General features: G+C 41.0%; 1 protein-coding gene and 1 long non-coding RNA gene across 4 annotated transcripts in view; one reads left to right on the top strand and one right to left on the bottom strand.

The window, feature by feature from the left end:
• The window catches only part of MESR6 (misexpression suppressor of ras 6), a 528,133-nt gene that overhangs the window by 369,949 nt on the left and 140,885 nt on the right, over nt 1-17,299 (top strand). The gene's annotated exons all lie outside the window — the stretch shown is intronic.
• The window catches only part of LOC105673940 (uncharacterized), a 58,315-nt gene that overhangs the window by 35,115 nt on the left and 5,901 nt on the right, over nt 1-17,299 (bottom strand). For 2 of the 3 annotated variants that reach the window (XR_010888564.1, XR_010888563.1), the window contains exon 2: nt 10,764-10,838. This is a non-coding gene — a long non-coding RNA (uncharacterized lncRNA). Of the gene's footprint in view, nt 1-384; nt 10,839-17,299 lie in introns of those variants that run through there. The other variant, XR_001101039.2, reaches the window with a different exon arrangement.

The raw sequence follows: 17,299 nt of genomic DNA, 5'->3' as shown, positions 1-17,299 counted from the left end.
CACGAGGGTGGCGGCAGCCGAATGAGACTGTGAAGGGATGATCGAGAGAAAAAGAGAAAGAGAGAGGGGGGGGGAGACAGAGGAGAGCGCGGGGAGGGAGGTGTTTTTTCGACAGGCTAGTCCGGGGCGGTCTGTTGGGGGCGCATCACACACGCGGCATTTATGCGGGAATAAAATGGGGAAAGGGGAAGGGGAGGCCTCCCTCGCTGCGTCGAGCGTGCGCCATTTTTATCGCGCGCACCACGCCCGCGTGCTAGCAGCAACCCCCCCCCCCCCAACCCGAGCTCTCGGTCAATCGTCCAGGCCCGACAATCGTGTGCGGAAGCGAACCAACTCCGTTTAGCTCCAATACGCGCAAACAAGCGAGGTTTTTGATTTTTTCCCCCCCCCCCGCAATTTCTTCTCTCTCTCTTTTTTTTTTACACCGTTATTCTTCTTTGTGAAGCGCCGAATCAAAATTTGCTGCGGCCGAGTTAACACGACCCGTCCGACCGAGCGTTCCGCTCGTCCGCGCCGCCCGTGGCGCTGATTAAAAATTTTTTGGCCCGTCGCTGGTTTTAATTATCGGCCGATGTGCGCGTCTGCAGATAAAGCCGCCTATCGCACGCGGTTTAATTAATTTTTGCTTCGTTTCCGACGCTGCTTGACGGGAGAACAATCCACGTAACCGCGATCGTCCCGCCGTTGCTCGCGATACATATCTGTTTACGCAATCGTTTATGCTCGGATAATAATTTAGATCACATTGTATGTTTCATAGAGGCGTTCAACTCTCGTATGAACGGCTGGATGATTATACATTACGTGACATGGTACGAAGTATTAAACTAGCGGGTAAAAAGTACGCGTGGCTGCACACAAGGGTCTATATAGACCCTTTTTTCTTTCTATTAATAAAAGTTCAATTGACACAATTGGCACTTTGTACCTTTCGCATAAGGGTTAAGGCTCGCGCGCAAATCGATGGGAATTCACGGTTGCGGCGGACACGTGTGTGTCGGTGACCGATTGTTTTACGATTCTTTCGATAAACGATGCCATTCCCCCGCATGCGATGCGAACACCGGTCGCATCGGCAACCCTTGCACGGCAGCCTTTAACCGACGCGCCTAGCAATTACGAGGAACACAGCGAATACCGCGACGGGAATGACTCTCCTGACGCTACTCATAAGATTCTCCTCTCATCGCGCGCGTATGGGGACACGAGGGGAAACCCCGGGGTCGGTTCACCTCGTAAACACGACACGACGATCCATCGTTACGCAGGGAGAGAGCTACCATCTCCCTATTAGCATATTACAGTGAGAGCTCAGCTACGGTAGGCAGTAAAGCGGACGAGTAACCGTCACAACGGGTAATTCCCCTAACACAGGGCGCGACACGATGATCATAACTCGGGCACATACGAATCGTTAATTTTGCTCGACGGACCGCGCTCAAGTCTTTGCGAGTGATCCTAATTTATTCTTATAAAGAGAAAAATAAACAAGCTGTAAGTATGAATGTAAAATTTCGTTCAATTAAGTCGCGAGAAAAGTGTGTGTGTGTATGAAATATATGTTGATGTGGATAATCTTAAAGAAACAGACAATTTAGATACGATTTTACAACAAATATTTTCGAGTTTGGAGTATTATGTAAAATATGGGAGAATCGCAAGACACAGATATTATCTGTTTTGTAGTAGAAATATAAGTTCGCAAAAATTGATAAAACAAGGGTAAGGTTATATGATAATTCTAAGAAATGCACTATCTCGCGACATTCTTATCTGACGTTAATCGTACACAAGGTAATATCAAAAAACAAACGAAGAAGTGCAGATTCGATTAGTAACTTGACTGGATACCGATCTCGTTTTTCACCTTCTTTTTCCGGTCGAAGCAGGTTTTCAAACGGCGAGCGGAGCCAATCGGAGATGAAGTGTCGGTGCAAAAGACGCCGGACGCAATAAATTGCTATGTTTTTGCAAATAATAAATGAGCGATGGCTCAGTGTCCTCTGTATTCATTTTTACAGCCTAACTTCCAGTCCCGAACAGGTTCTGTCGAGCGAAGAGCTCGGTAAGCGCGCGACGCGTATCGCGCTTTATTAGGTCTGTAAAGAGGCCCAATTTAATACCGGCTGTAAACATTTACCGCACACTGGTAGCCGATGCGACGACTCCGGCCAAGTCGTCCCTATATCGCGAAACGTAGTAATGACCCGGCATGAATTCAAATTACCGCGTCACGTCGCGTGATACCGACTTGACGTACCAAACGATCGTCATTAGCGGGAATACCCGTTGCCTTGAAAAATTTAGACGTCTGTGCGTCGCAATGCGCCGTCGCGACGTCAATTTCAACTCGGCTCGAGAGGACATTCCTGGCGTACACGTGCCTAGTACTTTCCCGGTTAATAGCCGATTAACGTCCTTAACAGCCAACGGCTATTGATGATTATTACAAGTTTTCAGGGAATATGTTATGGACGGATCGGAGAAATAATACATGCGAGCACGTGCGCGACGGAGCGGTCGTATGCGTTTCGCGTAATGACTGTCACCATGAGTTTTATATTCCCACATTAATTTGACATTCCATCGGGTCAATAACTTCCCCCTTTAGGTTAATCGATAAAGCCAACTCGTTGAAATAGTGGATGTGATATTTCAAGAATATAAATCGCGTATCTTTTCAACGGAATATTTTAATGTCGTGTTCATAATTCTTAATATAATTTTAATTGTAATAAGAATAAAAAAAGTTAACAAAAAATTATTCAATTTTAACTTGAAAACTAATGTTAACTGATGATAATTATTTTATACGTTTAGTTTCGTTAGAATCAGCCGAATTTATCCACATAAATATACGCACACAGCCGCAAAGAATGTCCATATATCGCCAAACTAAACGCGCAATATTTCAGAGACAGCAAAACCAGAAAATTCTGAATGCTCCATTAGACACGGTCTACTATGTTTCTCCGCCTCTCCAAAAAAATAACAGCCGGCATACTTACTGGAGTCAACTATAAATTCTCGAAAGCGAGATTTATGACAATTTACAACCGATCGAAAACATTCGTCTTCCGCTGTCGCAAGATATTGAAATTGTGCGTATCTGAAGCTATAAATCCTTAAATATGCTTTTCTTCGCGACATTCATCCAGAGATTATAGAGCAATTGAAGGATCAGGATGGGCGATTCTTTTGGTTTCTACAAGAGCGATAAGGATCGGTGGACCGCCTTGGCTTTCCTACCGACCGCGACCGGCGAATAGCGCAACTGGGCGCCTTTCCATTAAATTCCGCCATTTTACATGTATCGCGGGTGGGGTGTTTCGCTTCGTTTCGCAACCGAAACGCGAACCGTCTGCACACGACGCCGTCGACGATGCGTGCACGGTGTGTGGAAAGAGGAAAAAGAGGGAAAAAGAGAGATCGACTCGCGGTGGAGGGCGCACACTCGGCGGAGGATAGATGAGGGAGAGAACCGAGAAAAAGAGTAATAAAAAATAAGGTGCTATCGCAACGAGGAAGTCGGCATTTCGCGGTTGCGTGCTCGGCGCGCGAGATGACGTCAGCTAAAATGGCCGACTTGCGCGGGGCGACGGTCCTTCTTCATCGTTGCCGAGAGTGCATGCGTACGTCCGACACGCACGGGCGCTCTCGGTAGAAGCAATGATATCGGAGAGGATACCGGACAGATTGAATGATTAAGAGAGGAGACGCGAAGAATGCGAAGGGGAAAGGTTCAAACCGAAGAGAGAGGAGAAAAAACTTGGATTATCTCTCTCAGTCAACTCTGCAATAGAACATCTTTTTTGCGTCAGACTAGTACCAATGCGGAATCTCCTGTATCCCACGTCGTTTTTGTACCTCCATCGCACAGCTATAATCATTTTTCTTCGGGTTAAAAATAAGAAATATACAAGATGATCTTTATTCGATACGATTTAGAAAATTTGTTTTGCTTTTTACTTGAAAAATAAATGCGAAACCAATATCCCATGATTATTGTCCCGATATCGTATTCTAATCAGTCATTTATTTTAAAGAAAAAAATTAATAATCAATTTTTTACTAAAATCTATTCAGCATTTATTCTTAATCCGACGATTATTCGCGCGAAGTAAAGTTTGTATCGCACAAAAAAAGCGGACGTCGAAGTTTCGCGTTTTTTCCGCGGATGCGTATCGCGGAGGCATCAAAGTGACGCTTTCGCGGTAGAAGCAGCGAGTAACTGCAGCAACACCGCGACTTAGATCGTGCGATTAGGCGTATCGCGGAAGGCAAATGGGAAAGAGGCAAAAACGAAGAAGGCGAGTCTGACAACACGACGGTCCGATAATGATCTAGCTGGCCGATACACAAGGCGCGTTTCACGCGTCCGTCTTGCCTCGCGAATCGCGATTTGGCCGACTATTTCAGGACGGATTAAGGATAAACGCTTAGTAGTGATAAAGCGGCAATTATTTTGCGCACACTTAGCGTTAGACGCAGTCGCGACGCAGCTGGCGTCTAAGCCTTAGATCGGATTACGCAGAACAGTGTTAAAAGCATCGCCGCGCTATTAAAGATAGCGCGATAGGGTTTAGCGCGGTATAATACGTGACATAAGTCGCACTTATAGCTAAAACTACCACCTCTTACGATAACGAGATCCGTTACCGTAAGTATAACGCCTCTTGGTTCGCGAATATCGCGAGAAAGCTAGGAATAAAAGCTGGTACGATTCTCAGGCGTTTAAATTGAAATGAATAATGTGTGCGATTGCAGAGAAAGTTCTGTTGCCACACATTCTTGTATATAAATACATAAGTAGAATGATTTACCTTCCTCTCGGCACAAAAAAATATGACATAATATTAATATATCACCGAATATGTAAACTTTTCGCCTCTTCCCCGCCTTCTTCCCTTCGCGAAATAACTAACACTAACACTGATAAAGTCCGAAGATATTACAAGCAAGCTTTTAAAACGGTAAAACGCGCACACGTCGTGCGTCCGTGAGGAATGCGGCGTGTGCAAACAATAATATTTTCGTCGCGCGTTATCGCCGCGCGATTATTTTTTTTTCGCGTTATCGGTTGCCCGCCAGTTCACACCTCTTCTTACGCTCATTTTTACCTGCCGGCCTGCGCGTATCGAGCCGGCGTCACTTGTGTCGCGCGCAGGAACGCGCGCAATCGATTTATCTGCGCGATAATTAATGATTACGATGGGGCGCGGCGTATTCCGCGGTCCGCCGCTACTGGTGCAGATAATCATGTCCGATAAATGCGCTTCTCGTTTGCTTTTTGCACGGAATAAATCAATGGAAAAATGGCCGCGCGCGGCGACGCGTTCATGTGGTATCATTTTAACGGGTGATATTCACCGGCAGCCTCAATCGCTCGATATTAATCAATAACTCGAAGCAATCCGCGGATCGTTCTTTATGTGATCGCCTGTCGGACAAATCATACATTAGTAATTTTTTTTCGTAGTTAATGGAGCGTATCAATTTTTAAATCGGTCATCTCACGTAATAATAAATCGTTTTAGATATATCGGTTGTTATGTGCTTATCGTGTCCCGATTCGATCCTCGCTCGACTGATGAGCGGCTCATTATCACAGGCAAATAGTAATTTCCCGCAAAATCTATGAGAAATTTAAAATTATTAGAATGTTCAACATTTGGAAAACAAAATAAACAATATTTTGTTAGTAAATTAATTAATAAATGTTAATACACATCCGTTCGCGTGAATTTAATTTACGAGCGACGCAATTTTGCAATGAAAATGTAACCAGATCGCGTTTGCGCTGAATTTCGGATCGAATTCCCAGCGATGTTCTACCATCGTGAAAAAATATGGGAGAGACGCGCGATTTTTGGGGCTCGCAAAAAGCACAGACCGGTTCAGAGGCGGAGGTTCTGCCCGATCAGATGGCGGCGATTTGCATGCGGCCTTTTGGCTCCAGGTGTCCCGGGATTTGCATACGAAAGGGTGGCGCTCACAGATTTCTCCCTTCTCTCTCGCAGTTCTCTCTCTTTCTCTCTCTCTCACTCCTTCTCGCTTTTAACCCCCTGGCATCCGCGCATTTATGGGTTACCGGCTCAGCGTGTCGCGTCGTTAACTCGACGTTAAAGTTTCGTTAACGCCGCGCGCTTTAACTCCCAAAGCTTCACGGAACTCCCGATCGAATCCAATTACTATCAGTGATCGCGCGATAACCGTTGCGGGTTACTCGCAAAACATACTCATGATTGGCTGTACGCGGTATGCATGATAACGTGTGTGTATATATATATATATATATTTCCCGATGTACGAATCAAGGGACAAAATCTTTCCTGTTATCGCAAAAAACGCGACGCGCTCAGAGTGGTCCAAATTATCTGACAGAAAGAATTCCGGCAATTACCAACTTTACGAGCATCGCGCTTCTTTTTCGAGCCCGACAATTTTGCATGTCGGCATTCGGTACGCAAATCTTCCGTTAGCCATATTAATTCATAAAGTGTCTCGTCACTTAAACGATCGCCGTCTGGCGATTTTCGTGTTCGCCATTTTGTCCGATGTAGCGCGATAACGCAGCTCTAAAAGAAGGAAGACAAGCTAACGAACCGTTGTCCTCGTCCCCGCTGTACAGCCTAATTATTTTGCTCGTTAACGACCTCGAGACCTTAATTGGGGGACGTGACGATCAGCGCCATAGGCCTCCCTCTTCCTCGTATATGTGCGGGTACACGGTTAACCTGAGAATATCGATTCTAGACACCACCGTGCCTTGTGGTTTGGAACATGCCATAACGTGTGGCGAATAATAATTATGCGCCGCAACAGTTGTTTGTCAGTCAAGATTGCATTGGTCTAATCTGCCTAAACGATTATTGTGCGTAGAATAGTCACGCGAAATTAAAATACAATGATTGCCTGTAATACGATTCTAAGTAAACAACCATTCCTCGATCTCCAGCTAAATTTTTATATATAATATCTACAAATAAATGTTTAAAAAGTCTAAAATTATTTTTGTATAATAATTAACAGAAACTTTGCCGACATTAATAACTTTTCCTAGAACTATCAATGTCTTCTATGAGTCAATCAAAGAAGAGCTGGGGACCAAATGGCAATACGAATTTGCTAGAAACAGTTCGAAGTTGGAAAAGTTTGGCTTTCCTTCGCAATTATTGATCTGATAATGGTCGCGGGGCAACCGGTGTACACGCTCTGACTATTTAAGTTCGTTACGTGCACGAAATGCATTTTCGAGTTTCTACCGCGGCACAAACTTTTTCGGCGAGAATGCATTCGATGTCAGCTTAAATAATTAAAACTACCGTCTACGTGCGTGCGATAAGCTCCTTGTTACTTTGTCGATCGGCAAGCGATCGTGCGGGAACGTGATATTTACGAACAAGATTAAAAAGGTAAAAGTGGAAAGATATGAGTTCTAATGGCGACTGTTTTACAAAATTCACGATTATAATAAACAAACATAACGTATATCATGTTATCAAAATTCCTAACATTCACCAAATAAAAAATGGTCAATTTTCATTCAAACTTTCCAAGATTAAATGTCTTATATTTACGCGGTACTTATAAATCGTTGAGAAATATCTAGTAAATCAGAGATCTCGGTTTATATATATATAAAAAAAAAACTCCACAAAAATACTATCTGCCTGAAATCCCCCACACGATTCTTTATTATTGTTCCTTATATCTGGAAATTTTATCTGCGATCCTACCGGAATGCATGAACTATAAATTATAGTGTCTGTATGTAGCCATAAACATTACTTAACTGCACGATGTGTGCGCGTTGCACTGCATTTGCATAAGTTCGCGTGAAACGCCTCGCGATGTCGTCGCTCTTTCTTCTCGTTTTTCTCCCTATATCCCTTCTCTTCTTCCCTCCCACTGGCGTTCATCACCATTGCGTGCGCCCTACGACATGACGCTCAGGAATTTTTTTCAATGGTGTCCCATTGCGAGAGGGTTCGTTAAATTTCACGGAGAAATACGGTCGGTTCCGCCGCGTGGTTCGTATAATCGTACGGACCTTAAAATTTTTTTTTCCAAATAAGGATGTATCTTAAAGATCCTTATTGAAGTCTTTATTTTTATTAGCCATACTCATTTCCGTAAAAACCGGGTGATTATTTTTGCGTATCATGCGAGGCAATTTCATTCCTCGTTATATACTTGCTAAATCGCATAATTCGTTATACTGCATGTATCGTTATTCGTGATAAATATGCTGATAATTTACAGTTTATGACATAATGCGATAATAATAAAATTAAAATAATATAATTGCATTACTTTAAAATTATTTGAGTATTTCAATAGAAAAGTTATATATGTTTGAAAAGATAAAAAATATTTATAGTTATGTTCGAAAATTAAATAATGTATAGAATTTTCTATTATTTCATATAAATTACAGAAATAATTATTCAATAGAATAATAGTTCAATATTCTATTCATTAAATGAATTAATCGTAATTAATCCTGTTTTGCAATATCCTGTTTTGTGATCTATTTTACATGGACATAGTCGCCTTGCAAATTACATTACTTGAATGTCGAAAACAAATACGAATTGTATCTACATAATTATGCATAGCTTTGATTCATTATTAATTATTATTTCGCGTAATGGTCGATTCCGGTGCTGTCTTGATATTCAAAAAGCACCGTGTGCAGTGCTTATAAATCGCGGTATCGAGACATGAAGTTGGTTCATTGAGTCATTGGCCCTGGCTTCCTGGCGATAAAGTCAAACGTAAATCGTTATCTTTATTGTGCCACAGTATTCTTTATGCGACGCGCCTGCAAGCGTTTCGAAATCGACTCTCGTCGAGAAGACCCTTGCCACTCTTTATCTTCCGGCTTGCCGAACATAACGAAGACGTCTCTTTCTCTCGGAGAAAAAAAAAAGAACGACGCGACAACAATGAACTGACTCGTCTCTCCTTCGGGAGCTACTCCGATCAACAAGCGTTCTCTTTTTCTCGCTCTTCATTTCTCTCGCATTTGCTCATCTTTCTGGTTAAATATTTTTCATGCGATCACTTCAAAACTGATTTTAATATTATCTAAATCATCAGGATATTATTTCCTTCAATAAATATGCCATGCATCGAAAACGATGGTCTTCAACGTCATAAATATCTACTTTCTTCTAATAAGAGCAACGCGGATATAAATAATATTGAATGAACTCAGCGGTTCGTAAACGTGACAGTGCAACCATGCAAGCAACATATATAATTAATGAAAATTGTTCAACTGGCTTAATGACTTTAATTAAAGGCATTTCTGCGATGTCTCGCGCGAGCTCCATAATTCTTTTTTTTCAATCGATTTTGTAACGACCATATAGTGGTCGACATTAATATGCCGTGTGAGAAATACAGCGTAAAAAAAGACAGCGTATGCTGACATGGGACAAATTATTAAGAGCGCTATATTTATCATCTTTCACCAAAGATTGTAACGATAGGCTATGATAAGTTAACGATCGTATGGATATCAGGGATGAATATCGATTAAAATTAAATCGCAGTTAATTAATATGTTCGCGGGAAAGAACGTAATAAACTTACGCGTTCTACACGTTACGGAACAAGCATATTTATTAAAATAATGATGTAACCAATTAACGTATACGCGATAAAGTATACTAGCATAAATCATCTTTTAATAAAGCTGATATTTTATACAATATTATGCATAATTAGTAAAGGTTCCAATTATGATAGTTTTTGTGGATTGAATTTATAATGAGATACGAGAATTCTTCGTTAATTATATTAATTGATAAATATATTCAGATATATATTATATGACGTATTACTCTTTCAAAATTTTAATTACAAAACGCTATAATTAATTTCCACCATTTATAATCAAGGATTCCATCCATATAACAAAAAATAAAACCGGCGAACGATGGTTTGAGATCGACTAGAATATTTCATATTATCGCGACAGCTCGGAGAAGACGAAAGAAAACCGATTTGATGCGAGGCAGCGACGTTATTACGGTACATCGATGCCGAGGGGGCACGCGAAGCTGAAGTCGAGGTTATCGTTTGTTTTTCCGCGGGCCCTACTCTCTTCAGAGATTTCTCTCCTTGAAACCCTTTGCGCGCACAAGAGAAACGCCGCTCTGAGCCCTGCCATGTGTTTCGAATGAATTTACATGACGTCCCACCGTGTACCTACGTCACTTTTTGCCGTTGTACGTATGTGTGCGTATGCGCGCGGGCCGGCCAGCATGTGGGCAGAGATTCCCTGCAGCCGGCAGATGTTGTGGTCCATCTTCCCGTGGCCCCCTCGAGATACGAAACTCGGTATGATTATACCCTATCTGCCCACCGAGACAGGGCCGTATCGTCTTGTCGGATTCTTCATTCGTCTCGATTCAATCTAGTTTCAATGACACGACGTATCTTTCTAAGCTCCGGCAACGTGTTGCAACTTTGCAATGTATATATATTTGATAAGACGTAATAACATTTATGGGTCATAAAAAATTTAAACTTTATATTTCGTAAAGATAGGCGCTAAAATAAAGAAACATCAAATACCGAAATCTTTGCTAAAAACTAAAGCTCCTGAGAATAGTCGAGTAATGTTTCACAAGCGCGCGCGCGCGTCATTCGTTTTCATAAAAGTATTAACTGTTGTTCGGTGCGAAACGGCACATTCACCATAGACTTTTTATAGTATTTTATTAAAACGTTATTGCGTTATAGCTTACGGCTTAACGGTCCTCCAAGTATCTTACCAATCGGTGCCACTGAAGCAGCTGCAATCTTCTTTCGCGGCTTCGAATCTAAAACAAGACGAGAAGAATGGATTAATATTCTGATGGCCATGTCATTTCGATTGAAACAGATGTTAAACTTTCACAATTTAATAATAGGGTACATCTGGGTTATCAAAAGTTCGACGAATAGCTCTTGTACGTGAAAGTAAATAACAAATTATTACCGATATAATTTGCCACAATTTCTTTTTTTCTCTACGGAATATAATTTTTCGATAACTGTGCAATTAGCATATTTCAGTCATATTCGAATTATCTTAATAAAAGAAGCAAAAATAAAATTAGAAGTCATTTGATTGTCTAAAATAAGATATTGTAATTTAAAATATTGAAATATTCATTCGATCGTAATTCAAGTTAGTTCTTTGAAATCGAATTACGTCGATTGGAATTGTTCCGATTTTTGGTATGAATTCGCATAGCAATTTTTATACACAACTTTCCACAGATCCCTTTCAATGACCCTCCGCAGTCAACTCAGATATTATTCGGATATTTTTTTTCAAGGTGAAGGAAAAATATGCTTGCTCTCAACGTACGGCGGTACTTTATAATAGTAATCAGTACAATGAATGTGTTGTCGATGCTATTTATTTCTTAAGTCACGAGAGATTTTATGGTATGTAAGTACAAGGACTTTTTTGTACCGACAAATGAATGAATAATTTAATAGGGAAGGGAATCGTATGCATGTGTATGTATCACTGTACTCTATAACGGTATCACGGTATATATAATTATAATCCATATACGTCGCATGTTTCAACCATTCACTGTTGCTCAATATCGATATTTAATGATATCGTGAATATTTTTCAAAATCAATGTGCTCGCTAATTAGATATAATTCAGTGAAAAATTAGCAAGATAAAAAATTAAGTTTTTTCTCCAGAATTTTTCAAGATTATTTTTAGAAGAAACGGAAACCGTATCTGTCACCGATCGTCGAACGTACTGACTGAGAAGTCTGAACGAAATATTACCGCACGAGATATTATCCGATAATGCTTTTGGTCGAAAGTCGATTTCAGACCAAAACTCAATTTCATGCTCGGTCCATGGCGCGCCTTCCTTCGTCCTTAACGCATTACGTATTCCAGCTTGCCCCGCCTTCTCATATTATTGTTGCATCGTATCTTTTCTTTCTTTTGTTTTTTAATTTTTCAAACTGGTAACGTCTTCGCAGTTAGGTGATTGAGCACCACGGCAAGCCGGGTGTTCATTATAAATCGCATCAACAGGAGGAGGCAAAACGAGGAGAAAAGGCGTGAGGCAAAAGAAGGAAGGGCACTGGCCACAGATTATTCCATGTAATATCTCCTTCGCAGTCCAATGACCGTACCAAATTTCGTGACAGTTTAGTCTCCGTCCATTTAGTTTCCGATATAGTACACATTCTAACTTGAGAATATCTTCTTGTACTTAGCGAATCGCACTTCCTTTATCGTAATCTTGTTCTAATGTTACGACGATGCAAATTTCGGTCTATTTCGATAAACTCGCCTTACTATTTTATATAGTATAATTTTATTTTAGTTTAGACAGTACGAACAAAAATGAGTATTTTTATAATCGTGAATAAGTTTATTTTATAATTTTAAAAAACTGTTTCTTAAAAGATTTATTATTTTTCACTTTAATAAATTCTTTATGTTCTCATTTTTGTTATAACATTACTTTGCATTAGTTTTAATCCCGCCAACGTTTCTCTTCGAATAAATATTATTAGGACTGTTGCGCTATAAATTATTCTATAATAACGCAGGCAGATTAACGTCAAGTAAACCTACAAGGAAAGATTTGCTGCTACCTAGAATAGAAGTCAAAAGACACACAGATGGCTCAGTTTAGTTCTTAACCCTTCGACACGAAAATTCGGTCGTCCTTTCGCGGTAGAATGAAGGGGGTATGAAACCTATTAATATTCTTTGGGAACCCTGTGAAAAAAACTTCTGAGGGGACTTTTCCTTCATCTATTAACATAAAACGACCATCACGTAGTTTCTCACGAAATTCTTGGCGGCAACATTTTACATTTTGCTTAAGAATTCATCACACATTATCGACAAAATATTTGCGAATAAAAAAAAATAATTATAAAATATACACACATATAAATAAATGTTGAAACTGCGATATTTGTTTATTTGTTCTTCAACTTTGATTGATTTTTTCCCATGTAGATATATATATATACAGTGAGAGTTAAATAATATAAAATGGCAAGAAATAATTTATAAATATGTAGTCACATGATATGCTAAACTGATACATTGGTGCAATATTTTGCATATGCGTAGTTTCCATCAAAGAAAGTTTTCCACGCAAACCCAGATGGTTATCCAAGCTCTTTTGCATCCTCGTGTTCACCCCTCGGTATAGACGAGAGATTTTCATAAAATTCCTATAAATAAGCGCAGCCCATCCTTATTTGTGCACAATATTTATACGCTACGCATGACCTGAAACGGGATCGTACGTCCCTTCTGAAAGTATCGCGCTATCGGCTAGGTATACCTAGAAAATCGAAGGGTGAAGAAGGTAGAATAGATAACACCTCTCACACACCTGTAAAGGATCAATACCTACGACACCGATCCTTTCTCCCATGCAGCATTGATCGGAAACAAAATTCTTTTCCAAAAACTCTGCCGAATAATATTAGGCCCCGTCAAAATATGCGGCGGGAAAAACGCGTCGCGACCTTTAGACTTGCAGTATAACACTTTTCGTCGAGACAAATCAATTTTTAGTGAAATGAAAAAAAAAATGATGTAAATTTTGAAATATCGGTCGTTACTGAGCAACATTACTACAGATTTAATAACTAACATTGACTTGTGTTTTATGTAACATAACGATGATGCAACGTAACGATGGTTATGTAAAATACCAACAAGTGTTCGCGCGAATAACGCTGCTCTCTTAACTAATTGACGTCGCTATCTTGGAAACAGGAGAGGTTGAACTGTAATAGATACCAGGAGAACCGAGATCGTAAAGGAGGCAGGAAATTATCGTACACGTCAGCGAGTTTATTCTAACATTCTTGATTCTACTGCTGCAAAAGTGAGATGAGAAATAGAGAATTTAGTTTCTGCGCAATTTCTCTTTGCCTTTACACCAGCGAGTGTCTGTTTTTGTTCTGAATTATTTTGATATGAAACAAGGCATTTTATTATGTTTGCTGGCATTTTTTCCAAAGCAAGTTTCCAGCAGATTTAATTGCTCAATTTTGTCGCATAATTATATTAGTTAAAATACCATCATTGGATAACAAATTTATTACGCTCTGCGCATAATCCGATTAATATTGAGTGATAATAAAAAAATAGATAAATGTGTATAAGCGTATAATCAATTACGCTACAACAACGTAGCGCGCTCAAGAAATTACTATGGATCGTCCTGGAAACTTGTTAAATTTAATGGATAAAGGTCGATCTTGAAGAAAGACAAGAAAGTCACGTAAAACATTTTTAAAAGAGATGATTTTTCGAGCTCTCGAAGTATAGATGCTACGGTAAAAAAAGTCGCGTGACGAATCGGTTAGAAAGGAAGGGGGTAGGCGTCGGTGGTGGCGGAACCCCATCGTCGTGAAATCGACGAGCAAATACTTAAGGCGTAACCTCGTTACGCTAGCAGCCAGTGGAAAAGCGAGGAAAATCCTCTCTGAACCCGCCTTTAGTGGCGGCGATGCGGAAAACTCTCTTCCGGTCGTTCGGCGTCCGTTCGACTGTTCGAAATGCAATAGGAACACGTCGGTGCGCGCCCGTAAAAATGAGTGCACCGGATACACGTACGGGCGAGAAAATATCGAAGGACTCACGAAGGATTCTTTATAATTTAGAAATGCTACATTCGCGAATCGTCTTGCAAAATTTCATCCGTTTGTGTCTATCAATTTTTTCGAAAAAATCTGTAACAAGATTTTCCAATTTCTACATATAAATATTATATTTTGCAAAATTAGTTTTACAGGAACTGTAATGAAGAGAGAAATCTCACAACGACTGATATTTCATGACAGATAATAATCATTGATATCGAAAAGATTAACTTTATGTTTATTCTCGAATATTAAAACGTAAATTTCGGCGCAGATATTGTCGCGAAATATTTTCTAAATAAAATGCAATTGACATGGCAATTCGTTGCGTTGGTTTCGTGCTGCGATGATATACGCGTCGCATTGTTTCTGCTTAATCTGCAGTTTTCTGCAACACACAGCCACGTAACACAAATCGTTACTGGGTACGAGAAATCGCTCTTTTCGAAGCAACGGTTAATGACGGGAAAGTTTGAAAACGGACGACCGACATGATGTAAGCCGAAGTGCGGGAAAGCGGAACGGGGGTAACGGCAAGACACGAGTTTCCGAGGCGAACTCGGCGCATAATGCGCTCGCGTACACCCTGTCTTGCGCTAATTACACTAACTCGAGCTAAAACGGACTAAGTAACGATATAAACGGGTCTCCCACCTCGCGCAAACACAGACACGTAAGGTAATTACCTAATTCGGCCATGCGTAATTGCCGGTGATTAAAGTGTCGCTTTCGTGGCGCGCCAGAAACGACGTGACATTTCACCGACAGCTGCAGCCGATACGGATATCTCGTTTCTTCCATCGCTGATCCCTAACTCACGAAGTTTAGATTAGGATGCGAGGAAAATCGTGCCGTGTGGTCGAACGAACACCCCGCGCGCGCATACAATTATCTTTAGACTTCCACACCGGCTATCTTCGCAACGTCAACGTCGCGAAGCGCGCAAAAACAATACGATTAAGAAGATATACTTTTGGCGCGTATTTGTTATTCCGATAATTGTGTGATATCGAATAACCTGTTAGAAAGTATTTGATTGAACTGGCTAAAAATATTAGCGGCGATAAATAAAACAACCTTGCTATCGACGGCAGCCGCCGCTGATCGCGCTTGAAAAAACAATTGGTTTACAGAGCGTAGCCGCGAAATAATTCTGACACTGACGCGTGGTGAGCGCGTCGAGTAAATTTAACGAAAAGAGAGCGCGACTCGTCGATGCGCAGCACAATAGCGATCTTCATCGAGGTAGGGCTTTATATACAAGGTAAGGACCGCAGTACTGCGGAGCGCTCTCCAGTTTCGTAAGATCATTTTTTCTCGACGGCAGGAACGAGTTTGAGGTCGGGACTAGGGAGAAAGAGAGAGAGAGAGAGAGAGAGAGAGAGAGAGAGAGAGCGAGAGCGAGCGAGGGATTTAGAATAAATCAAGTGGAAGGGCTGTGCGAGTCCGCGAGTAGAAGCATTCGGGCCCGGCTTTGTACGGGGCCGCTGCGCGAGGAGGTCCTGAGAGAGAAGAAAAAGGACGTAGGGCGGGAGGGAAATCATGCGGAGGAGAGCATAAGAAAGAGAACGCATGAGCGAAGCGAGCGAGCCACGTTGCAGGAGCAACGACTGAAGATATCAATCAACGGGCGCATTGTGCTCAAGGATAATTTGACGCGCGGCTGAAAGGGCCAGATCTCAAATTCCACGATCGGATAATGGCCTCTAAGACCCAAAGAAGGGAGGGGCCCCCGAGGGTATGTACCAAACCGCAGTTTATACGGACAGTTTTCGGAGCTGCTAGAGGGACCATCTCTACGATTGTCTTCTAGATGAAACCTTTGTTTCTTATGAAATATATTATCCGATTTCTCAACAAGTCGTTTTCAAAAACAAAACATCCAACACAGTGCGATATAATTATATTTTATTTTTTCAACTAAATCAAAGCCTCTTATCCGCGCGTAAAAATATCTTTTTCTTCATCTAGACGATTTTTTAACTTCAATTTATCAGCGCGAATAAATCTAAGTTCTTACTTAAAGTCTTAATAAAAAGGAAAAATTGTTCGTGCGCGCGTAAATCACTATAATTTCTACTGCGCAGTATCACGCTTTCCGAGATATCGACGCGACTGAACGCGGCGAGTGTCCGACGGCTGCGAGCGAGATGGCACCTAGATCCTTGACAAAGCGATCCTCTCTATCGCGAGGCAATTGACATTTCCTGTCACTTGTCGCTCACTCCGAAGTCGAAGTTTCTTGCTGAATCGTATATTTACGTTTCACGTCTTCGTTTCGGTATATTAATTTGAAAAGATGTTTTATGCTCATGCATTATGAAGGAGGCCTGTAATTGCTTGCGATTTCGAAACAAATCAGTAATTTGCAGCAATCTTAACTTTATCCTGCTAATAAAAAAAATACATACTCGTGAATGCGCGTCCGTTTACAGTATTGCGCAATAGGGGGATCTAGCCACTATGAAATATTATCGCGATATCCGTCTCTAACGACTCGATCGCGTGTGATTAGTATTCTCCTTGATACGTCATTCAATCGAGATCTCGTGATCGTCCATTTCTTTCCTCGTTTCCTATTTCAGTGTTTCTCCGTTGGTTCTACCCTTAGAAAACGCGCTTGTGTACAGAAAATCTC

Source organism: Linepithema humile, chromosome 2 (genome assembly GCF_040581485.1).
Source record: "Linepithema humile isolate Giens D197 chromosome 2, Lhum_UNIL_v1.0, whole genome shotgun sequence".
Classification (NCBI taxonomy): Eukaryota; Metazoa; Arthropoda; class Insecta; order Hymenoptera; family Formicidae; genus Linepithema; species Linepithema humile.
This window is presented reverse-complemented; position numbering and strand designations above follow the sequence as displayed.